Below are 8,585 nucleotides of genomic sequence, written 5' to 3' on the forward strand. Positions count from 1 at the left end.
GTTTCCATGAGTTTTGAAGGTATGGATAAGTTCTAAAAATCCGGTTCTCCTTATCTGGGCCATTAACTCCATACGGTCCAAGAAAGCTGGCACACTACCTTTAAAGGGCCATCAGCTAGGGCCAAAGCACCCTCAGCTGACGTCAAACGGCCCTACGAAGGCCTCAAAGGACTCTTAGTTGGTGTCAGAGGGCCCCCAGCAGGTGTCAGAGGACCCTCAGCGGACATCAAATGGCCCTCAGCTGGCGTCAAATGGCGGTCAGAAGGCTTAAAGGGCCATCAGCTAGGGCCAAAGCACCCTCAGCTGACGTCAAATGGCCCTCAGAGGACCTCAAAGGGCTCTCGCCTGGCATTAAATGGCTCTCAGAAGGCCTCAAAGGGCCCTCAGATCTTAGGGCCCTTTGAGGGCTTCTTCGTTGTGACAGTGCTGCTTTGTCGGTAAGGTGCGCAGTCGCCGTGGGTCCCTCGCTCGCCGCCGTGACAGCGGCGGGACAGGGACGGGACAGCGAAAGGTTGGTGATCGGGGCCGCCGTATGCCCTGGTACGGTCTTCCTGAATATCTGTTACGACTGTTACTAGGAAAGTGAGCATGCCGCCTGAAAATTGTGTCTTTGTAGTTTGTGGAATACAAGTGAGAAGAAAAAACTTTCAGTCTCTGGTCTGTGATCTCGCCACGTATCATTGTAATGACTTTTCATGTCGATGTGCCTAAATAAATACGCGAATTGGCATGAAAATGGGGCGCTGCCCCGCTCATACACATCCGGGCAAACCCGTGACTAGCCTCCGCTTCTAGCAGCCGGGATCGGTCGGCCGGCCGGCAGTCAGGCGATGCCCGGGCTGATTTCCGAGGGTCCCTTGCATTCACGCTTATTAACCCGCGACCGCCTGGGGGGGGGTCGGATTCAACTCCCCCCCCTCCGTTTTTCTTGAATAACTCATGAACCGCTTACACTATCAACCTGAAACTTGGCATACCTTCTCCTCCATCAATTTGACGTCTCTTGTGTAATTTTTAAGATTTTTTTTCTACAACTTTTTTAGATATATCGAATTTAGCGATGTAACTCTATAGATGGCCTTGGATGTAACTACATGGCGTTTCCACTCAAAAGGTGGTAAATGTTTAAAAATAGCCAAAAATCAAGGTTTTAATCAAATTGTAAATTAGGGACATGAATAGACGCAGCTCAACGAGTTTTAAAATAGGTATCTCGGATTTTCCATGACATGCGTTTTTCACCCCTAAATATTCCAAAAACTTTATTTTTTGGAAAACAGCTAATGAAATCAAAAATTTTGAGAATTTCCAAAAAAGCGGAATATATGTTATAGAGCTCTATTAGAACATTAGATGTCCCAAATTTCAACTTTCTATCTTGATTTTTGACCCCAAATTGTAAAAAATAGCTGCAACATGGTAGGGATGGTGACGTCATAAGCATTTTCGGGAATTAGAGGCACTTCTGAACATCGCATGTGAAAACAAATGGCACCACTAGAGCTCTGGGACAAAGGTCGTATAGAAAAGTACATTTTTTATGTCAAAAATAAAAAGTTGAAAAATTGATTTTTGTGTCGCACGCCCATGTAGCAGAAAGTGAAAACCGTGACCTTTCGTGACCTGACCTGACCTTGACCCGTACTTAGTATGACCTCTATACGCACATGGTACCTTCACTAGGTCTTTGAGATCATTATTGGTGAGTTTCGAGCAGCAGCTATCGATTACACTGTCCGTAAGATTAATCATGCAAAACCCCAGAATTTGACCTTTGACCTAATCTTGACCCGAAAGTTGACCTCAATCTTAAAATCTTAACACGCGCACTGCAGGGGGGGGTTGTTTTCAACCCCCCCTGTGGTTTTTCGCAAATCGCGAGAAAACGGCGGCGCGTAGCGCCGCCAAATTTTGCATACCTGTTCTCCCAACTTTTGCACACCTTGAGTAAAAATTTTGACCCCAGGTGACCTATGGTCAGGTCACCAGGTCAGGTCAAGTGACCCTACCTCGAAACGTAAATTTCGAAGTTTGCAATCCCACCAAGCCCACAGTTGTTGAGATATGATCTTGAAACCCACAGGAAATAGTAAAGTCATCACGAGCTACAACTTGTATATCTCGGAATTTTTATATCGATGACCTAAGGTCAGGTTATTTTTGCGACCGGCCCATTATAAGTCAATGGGAGAAATTTCAACTTACTCTGAATGCCATCCTATGACTTCAATACGCTCAGGATCATAGTATTACAGGTCCCTGTTGGTGATTTCACCGAAACATATCACTTATGACCTTTGGAAGGTGATCTCCAGGTCATCTTCTTAGGTCACCTGAGGTCACCAGCGGTTTTTCTTCAATAACTTGAGATTGAATAGAGATAGAGACTCCGTTCGACGTTTATCGTGTTTTTCTCGTCAATGCGGATCGAATGATATGCAACATGACCTATTTCGGTCAGGTCATGACCTTGACCTGAGGTCAATTTTTCAACTTGACCTTTCGAGGTCATATCATATATCATTCGATGCGCCTTGACGAGCTAAGAACGATGGCGTTCGAATCGATCCTCTGTCTTGTGTGCAAGACAAGTTATTCAAGAAAAACTACCGCGAAATTCCTGTTGTGAAAATCGTAACATTTTGTCTTCGGTGACCTCTGGTGACCTCGTTTTTGACCTGACCCAAAAATGATCTTAGTATTTCTTGTAGATCTCATCTCAACCTATCCAACGCCGTTTACCGCTTGTCGCTACGTTGCGCCGTTTTTGAGATCTCAGGGGGGTTGTTTTAACCCCCCCCCCCCTGCAGTTCGTGTTCGGCTCAGACCCGCTGCAGTGCGCGTGTTAAGAGTGCTTTGGGAAGGTCTCATAGAGACCTTTCGAACGCCGCCTCGTGGGGCTCGATACAATATCACTCTAAAAAATGAAAGGGGGCCCAAACTTCCAGAGGGGCCCCTTTGAGAAAACTTTGCCACCCGTCCAAAATTACCTTCCGCCGCCACTGCCCCCCCCCCCTTGGCTACGTCCATGTCATCAATATGGGCGTCGTTTCGGAGCACGTGGCGTCGAATGGTGAAGGTGTCATTGACATCGGTTCAGTAGTTTCGGAGCATTGTCATGTTTGCTAATCTCGTCTGCTTTTTAAACACGCCCGGGGAGTGGCCCAGCAGAGAACTTGTTTGTCATTTTGTAGAGGGATTAAAAAAATATGCACCCGTCAAAATGTTTACAATGGGTCATTATTGTAACGTATGCGCCAGGTTGCAGCTCATGTAATTTCATCAAAGACTTAAATAATAACCTAATTTAAGGGGTTTGTATATTTTTTTTTTTAAATATGACAGATGTTTCATGCTTTTTTGCCTTGAATATTCAAAAAACGATAAATTCAAAGAATATGTACAAGTAAATAAGGCTCTGACGGTCTTTTTTTGCTACCAAAAATTTGAATATCCACTTCCCCGCCAATTCTAACGGCCAACGGCCTGCTTTGCTTGAGCTCGAAGGTAGGTGGTCGACGTTTTTTTCCGGATAGTTATTTAAGTGGAAATTTGCTACTATGCAGTGTATCTTTACCGCCAGGATTTCTTGAATTGGTTGCGCATAACATGGATAATGTTGTTTCCCGCTTTTCTCCCAAAGTGAAGTTATTTCAGGCTAAAAGGTTATGATGCGGCAATTGCGACGCATATAACGCGTTTAAAATGGAAGCACTTATTTTTCCTGGTCTGTTGGACTAGGTACGTGCTGGATGTTGATGTAAAATGCTGAGATAAAGCATTTATGGAGTTCTTGTCACAGGTGTTGCTAGGTGTATTAAAACTGAAACATTTCCATTGGGCTTTGGTAATATATGGATTGCGTGAGCTGGCTAGCCAGCTGGCGACGTGCGATATAGCAAGGTATGATGGACATAAACATTAAAAATGGCTTAAAAACTGAAATTGTTGGGTGGATATTTATTCTTTTATATCTAGCATTGATATGCAACAAGTTCTGCTAGTGCCATTGTACGGCGCAAGCTGGCAAATAATCCAGTTAATACCACAACCCGATTTGTTGAACTATATGCTGGATGTTGCTGTAAAATGCTGAGATAAAGCATTTAAGGTAGATAGGTATTCCTAAAGCAGGTGTCTCAGGTGCTGCCATGTTTGTGAAAAATTGCTAGCCTCAGTAGTCAGTTTTTGTAAAGCATTTAGGGCAACTATTCTTATAGTAGGTGATGAAAGTGCTAGGCTCCAGTCTTTGGTAGGTAGCAGTAGGTAACTAACGCAGGCGGCACGGTTGTAGTAAAGTAGGCGTCACACTTGTTTCTGCAACCAAGGAGAGGCGCTGTAGGTTAGGTGATATTTTTTAGTTTTAGGTGGTAGGTTTAGGCTGTAGGTTAGGTTAGGTTTGGTTTGTTTAGAAAGCACATCTGGGTAGCCTCACCTTGGTTGCAAAAAGAAGTGTGACGCCTGCTTTATGATTACTAATGGCACGAGCTGACATGAAACACCGTAGGTTGTAGGTTGGCAATTGGTAGAGCAGACGCCACGATGGGTTGCCACTCGAGTCACAGCTGAAAGTCTACATCTAGGTCTCTAGACTGAGACTTGGGGGTATCACTAGGTTAGACGTAGCACAAGCTGCCATATGTGCAGGAATGTCTTTCTAACCAAACCAAAACAAATTAACCGAACCTTACCTAAGCTGACCTACAACCTTCAACCTATGGTGTCGCCATAGATGAAGTATTCCTAATCCATGGTTTCGCATATGGCAGCTTGTGCTACGCCTGCCTGACTGACGACTGTTACAGACTTTGGTCTATATGCTGAAATTTGTTAAATAGCTTTTCATAGCCTTTTGTACAGGGTGTCCGGAAAGTCCTGGCGCTTTTCAACATTGTTAAGATAAATGCCTTTGGTCCATAGATACTCAACAATAGAACGAAACAATGACCAGGAACACCAAGCCACATCCTTCTGCTAAGTGCCCATTCATTGTAACCACCGTCTGTGCCGACGACGGCCTCGACGCAAGGGCGGAAACGCCTGCGGGTTTTGACGGTGCAGGACATTTCCTGTCCTCCCATGCTGTCATGATGCGAGTGTTCAGGGACTCCAGGCTGGGATGAGAGGTGGCCTAGAGCTTATTCTGCAAAACGCGTAGCATGCCTTAGTCGAGCGGGTTAAGGCTGGGATAATAAGGTGGCCTAATCTCATTTCACCACGGTGATCTGGTCCGCCGAGCTCCTCTGTCAGTTTGGTTTGGACGGCAGCGGCGTTGTTGGGGGGCGCTCCGTGCTGTTGAAGTGCGACATGACCCTTAGGGCAAGTCGCCTTGATTGTCGTGTCCAGGAACCCCTCGTGGACCAGCCTATCAGTCATTTATTTGACCTTGACGAAGATGATGGGACATTTGTGTCCATCAGACCCAAGATTTTCTTCGATTGCCGCTGAAATGCTGGTTCAGTCTCAGCAGCTTTGGCATACCGTGGTTGTAGCTGAGTGAGAATATTTTCTAAGACATTTCCGATCTGGAGTGCACCTTTGCCTGCTCAACCGTTCGCCGGGAAACGCCGCATCGCGTTGCAACTCGCGCCTCGTTCAAGCCGCACCGGGCCCCCGCGCGCGGGCTCTCAGCGACAAGGCGCATCTTCGCCCATATACCTAGCACTGAAAACGGTTTCAAGGTCATATTTACGCGACCCCTAGCTGAGCGGTGAACGAGGGGTCATATCTGCGGTGATTGGTTGAAAGTCCAATAATCACAGCGCGCGTTAGACGACGTCCAAAAGAGGCGCCAGAACTTTCCGGACACCCTGTATGATGTCTGCTCTACTAATGCCATAGGTTTTAGGTTGTAGAAAGTAGGCTGTAGGTAAGTAGGCTCAAACAACTAATGGTAAATTTGCATTGTGTATACCTTATTTCTGCTGCTGCAAAAGTAACAAAGTTTTGAAGCAAAACACAAAAAGGTAGTGGTGAAACTGCACTTTTGCACCCTAGGCTCAAAATTAAGTAAAACCCATACCATATTGTAACAATGCATGATATTTCAACCCAGAAAACTTCATGCAGTTTTTATTGCTAACTATATCAGATACACTAGGTACATACAAGCAGAAAATACAAAATCTAATCTAACCTGACCCAACCTTACCTAACATAACATAACCTACCTGACTTGATGTGTGGTTGGGTGAAGCTTATAAATGTTTTGTGAAAAGTATCACAAGTATTGATGTGCTCTCACTTTTCAAGCTTTAAAGAATGTTCTCTTATGTTCATGTTTTTGTTTCGTCAATTTCCTTCAGTTTTTTTTTTGAAGGGTGCAGAGGTGGAAATCACCAAAAAACTGTTGTCAGTTCGTGCAGACTTGAACTGTTCCCCTATTACCGTAAAATGGGGTGTTAAGGGACAGTTTTGAGGTGTTTTGTTATATACTCCAGAAGGGTTGGGATAGAAGCATCAACTTGTCAGCATTTTATGTGGAATTTGGTGCTTTACATGCCTGCTACATTAAAGTTTTAAAAATATATACATGCATATTATTTTTCTTATTTTTCATTACTGTCCCTTAGCACCCCAATGTGGGGTGTTAAGGATAAGGGACACCTATATTATTCCAAGAAATGGTCATCAAATTCCTACAGTTGGAGTGTGAATGGGCACACCATCTATTTATTGAAATGTTTGCATGTGCTAATTATAAGGTAAACAAAACCAAAAAGTACCCTTCTGTCATCAACAAAAACCCTTTTGAAGCTAGTCACTTGTCATTATGTTGCCCTTTGTTTGGGCATTTTTATGATGACATCACATTTACCTACATCAGTCTTCATTGACCCATCATTGTAAAAGAGTGTTAAGGGAGTTTTGAGGTGTTTTGTTATACATAACTTAAGATGTGTTAGAGATGAAAGCATGAACTTGCCAGCATTTTATGCGGAATTTGGTGTTTTCCATGCCTACTGAAAGAAAACTTTATGAAATATATTTAGAATTTTTTTTCTTCCCTGTCCTTAGCACCCCACATCCACCTCAAAATATGCATGTGTCCGGAAAGAGGAAGAGGATGATGAATGGGTGGATTTGTATAAGTTTTTCAGAAAACATGTGCATTACATGTGACAATACACCTATGCATTCATTTTACCTGTACACCTACTAGTTTATGTGGTACACACAGAGTTTTGGAGATGTCTCAATTTTTGAAAATGTAGCATTATTTTCATAACCATTTTTGAACCAAATCACTTGCATGAAAAACATTGCTGTTTTGTCCTATAGTCAAGAACAAAACAGTGTCAACTACCACACTCAAGTTTTTATTTAACCTTCTCAAATTAGGAACCTAACATGACTCAAAGTTTTTCCCACGCAACTGTTCCTTATCAGTTATCACCCACTGTCCCTTAACACCCCATTTTACGGTATATGAGATTTTTCTGATACTGATAACTGATTTGTAATACTCGCTGAATTACTCGTTTTGTTAGCAAATGTTTGTCAGTCAGCATACTGATTCATACTAGCAGTTAGTTCTTGTCACCGTCCAAGGACACTGCAAATCATAACGCTGCTTGACAGAGGTCTATTCATGTGTATTGTGTATGCATTTTTGTGCGCAACACGGTCACTTTTCGACTAATACTTCTTGCAGTTGTGTCTAAAACTCACGGCAAGTGCCCCACCTCTCCTTTCACGGATAGCACCCCACGAGGATGCATCTATCAGCGGTCCTAACACCTGATGGGGATGTTTCCTTTTCCAGGCCTGTCCTGTCCTATCTGCCGAGCAGTGCTGAGAGGCTCACCACCAGACGCCACTCTGCAAACTCCTCTTGTTGTTGCGCCTGTTGCGCCAGTTTCTAGTTCCTTTCTGCACGCACCTTGTTTTCCAAACCTTTTTCGCTTGGATTTGCACTTGTTCGCAGATCAGTTAGCCAGTTGGCTTTTTGTTCTAGTTGTATTTCCATAAAAAGAAAAATGGCGCTCAACACCTATGCGGAGGTAGTCAAAACGGGAAGTGGTCCCAGAACCTAAACATCATCAACATGCCCATGGATGGGGACTGTATGTTCCATGCTATCTCGCGCGGCGTCGGAGGTGGGGTCATCGACGCGGAGATGTTGCGTTTCATGGTGGTTACTTACATGTGGGCTAACCGCGCCGACTTTGAGGGCTTCATCGTGGGAGACTTTGGGGAGTACTTGAACAGGAGGGTGGTGCCTAGGGCAGAGTGGGGCGCCGAGCCAGAGCTGACCGCGGCGGCTGCAGTTGTGAGGCGCCGGATCGTTGTCTGGCGCAATGGGCAGGTTATGCAGCGCCATGGGAACCCGGACCACCCCGAAATTCACGTGCGGTACACGGGGGTAATCGACGGAGGTCACTATGACCTCTATGCGTGCGCCGAGGTCACCATCCCTCAGCCATCTCAGCGGCCCGCGAAGCGCAGGTCGAGAAACCCTCACTGAAAGCGGCAAGATCCCTCCAGTGTCTACCCGCGCCGTTCCAAACGCTCAAAGACAGTTAAAACGATGCGGGGTAGGGGAAAAAGGACTTCGCCTCCCATAAGGAGGCGTTCGATCTCGT

The sequence above is a fragment of the Amphibalanus amphitrite genome, unplaced genomic scaffold (assembly GCF_019059575.1).
Source record: "Amphibalanus amphitrite isolate SeventyFive unplaced genomic scaffold, NRLGWU_Aamphi_draft 002576F_arrow, whole genome shotgun sequence".
NCBI classification, from domain to species: Eukaryota; Metazoa; Arthropoda; class Thecostraca; order Balanomorpha; family Balanidae; genus Amphibalanus; species Amphibalanus amphitrite.